This window comes from Oncorhynchus tshawytscha, unplaced genomic scaffold (genome assembly GCF_018296145.1).
Source record: "Oncorhynchus tshawytscha isolate Ot180627B unplaced genomic scaffold, Otsh_v2.0 Un_contig_3428_pilon_pilon, whole genome shotgun sequence".
NCBI lineage: Eukaryota > Metazoa > Chordata > Actinopteri > Salmoniformes > Salmonidae > Oncorhynchus > Oncorhynchus tshawytscha.
The window spans coordinates 65,001-67,500 of record NW_024609042.1 but is presented as its reverse complement, the minus strand read 5'-3'; the positions used below and the strand labels follow the sequence as shown (position 1 = coordinate 67,500).

The 2,500-nt window shown below is 47.1% G+C and overlaps 1 protein-coding gene across 1 annotated transcript in view; it reads left to right on the top strand.

The window, feature by feature from the left end:
* LOC112240181 (cyclin-dependent kinase-like 2) overlaps positions 1 to 2,500 on the top strand; it is a 47,222-nt gene that overhangs the window by 782 nt on the left and 43,940 nt on the right. The window lies entirely within an intron of this gene.

The window sequence follows — 2,500 nt, the reverse complement described above, 5'->3', positions numbered from 1 at the left end:
TGGAGAGAGAGAGAGAGAGGAGAGAGAGAGAGAGAGACTGAGAGAGAGAGAGACTGGAGAGAGAGAGACTGGAGAGAGAGAGAGAGACTGAGAGAGAGAGAGAGACTGAGAGAGAGAGAGAGAGAGAGGAGAGAGAGAGAGAGACTGAGAGAGAGAGAGAGAGAGAGAGAGAGAGAGAGAGAGAGAGAGAGAGAGAGAGAGAGAGAGACTGGAAAGAGAACGAGAGACAGCGAGACTGGAAAGAGAACGAGAGAGAGCGAGACTAGAAAGAGAGCGAGACTGGAAAGAGAACGAGAGAGAGCGAGACTAGAAAGAGAGCGAGAGAGAGCGAGACTGGAAAGACTGGAAAGAGAGAGCGAAACTGGAAAGAGAGAGCGAGAGCGAAAGAGAGAGAGTGAGAGAGAGACGAGAGAGACTAGAGAGACTGAGAGACTGGAGAGAGAGACCAGAGAGAGAGAGATGAAAGAGAGCGAGAGCATTAAGAGAGAGAGCGAGAGCGGAAAGAGAGAGCGAGAGCGGAAAGAGAGAGCGAGATGGAAAGAGAGAGCAGAGCGCTATGAGAGCGAGACATTAGAGAGAGCGAGTGCAGAAAGAGAGAGCATATGCTAAAAGAGAGAGCGGAGCTGTGAAAGAGTCATGAGCCTGCTATCTTGCCGATATGATTCGCTATTCCAGTATGACATAGCCTTGCATATATTCGGTTATCCTACATATATTCGATATCCGCCATATATCGGCTATTCACTCATACAGATCTGCCAGAGCATATCTTTTTGATATTATTCGCTATTCCGCAGCATATTCGTCATCTCGCATCAATATGAGTCGGCTATTCGATACTTGCACATATTACGCATACTCGTTATGAGTATATATATTATATGCTATACGTACATGTATGTATTATATGCCAATATATGTATTTTTGCCATATGTATTTCGACCCGAGAGAGAGAGCGACTGGAGAGGAGAGAGGAGACGAGAGAGAGCGACTGGAGAGAGCGACTGGAGAGAGAGCGACTGGAGAGAGAGAGCGACTGGAGAGAGAGAGCGACTGGAGAGAGAGAGAGACTGAGAGAGAGACTGGAGAGAGAGAGAGAGACTGAGAGAGAGAGAGAGAGACTGGAGAGAGAGAGAGACTGAGAGAGAGCGGAAAGAGAGAGAGAGCGAGAGACGGAAAGAGACTGGAGAGAGAGAGAGCGGAAAGAGAGAGAGAGACTGGAAAGAACGAGAGACAGCGTTACTGGAAAGAGAACGAGAGAGAGCGAGACTAGAAAGAGAGCGAGACTGGAAAGAGAACGAGAGAGAGCGAGACTAGAAAGAGAGCGAGAGAGAGCGAGACTGGAAATATTCCAGAGCGAAACTGGATAAAGAGAGAGCGATTCGGAAAGAGAGAGACTGAGAGAGAGACGAGCGAGACTGGAGAGACTGAGAGACTGGAGAGAGAGAGACTAGGAGAGAGAGAGCGAGAGGAGAGAGCGAGAGCATTAAGAGAGACTGAGCGAGACTGGAAAGAGAGAGCGAGAGAGAGACTGGAAGAGAGAGCTGAGAGAGAAAGAGACAGCTTAGACTGGAAAGAGAACGAGAGAGAGCGAGACTAGAAAGAGAGCGAGACTGGAAAGAGAACGAGAGAGAGCGAGAATAGAAAGAGAGCGAGAGAGAGCGCAGACTGGAAAGAGAGAGCGAAACTGGAAAGAGAGAGCGAGAGCGGAAAGAGAGAGAGCGAGAGAGAGACGAGAGAGAGAGACTCAGAGAGACTGGAGAGAGAGACGGGAAAGAGAGAGCGAGAGCGTTAAGAGAGAGCTTAGAGCGGTTAAGAGATGAGCGTGAGCTATGATGAGAGCCTGAGAGATGACATAGATGAGCGATTTGGTAAATATATATATATCGAGTGTTTTAATATGATATATATATTTCGGATGCTATATATATATAGAGTCTGATATATATATATATATATTCTGATATATATATATATATATATATGTATTCGAGATATATATATATAAACCCGATAGATATATAGTATATATACTCGATATATATATATATATATATCCGAGAGAGAGAGAGAGAGACTGGAGAGAGAGAGAGACTGGAGAGAGAGAGAGAGAGAGAGACTGGAGAGAGAGAGAGGAGAGAGAGAGAGAGGAGAGACTGGAGAGGAGAGACTGGAGAGAGAGAGAGAGACTGGAGAGGGAGAGAGAGAGAGACTGGAGAGAGAGAGAGAGAGAGAGAGACTGAGAGAGAGAGAGAGAGAGAGAGACTGAGAGAGAGAGAGAGAGACTGAGAGAGAGAGAGAGAGAGAGACTGAGAGAGAGAGAGAGAGAGACTGGAGAGAGAGAGAGAGAGAGACTGGAGAGAGAGAGAGAGAGAGAGAGAGACTGTGAGAGAGACTGGAGAGAGAGAGAGAGACTGGAAAGAGAACGAGAGAGAGCGAGACTGGAAAGAGAACGAGAGAGAGCGAGACCAGAAAGAGAGCGAGACTGGAAAGAGAACG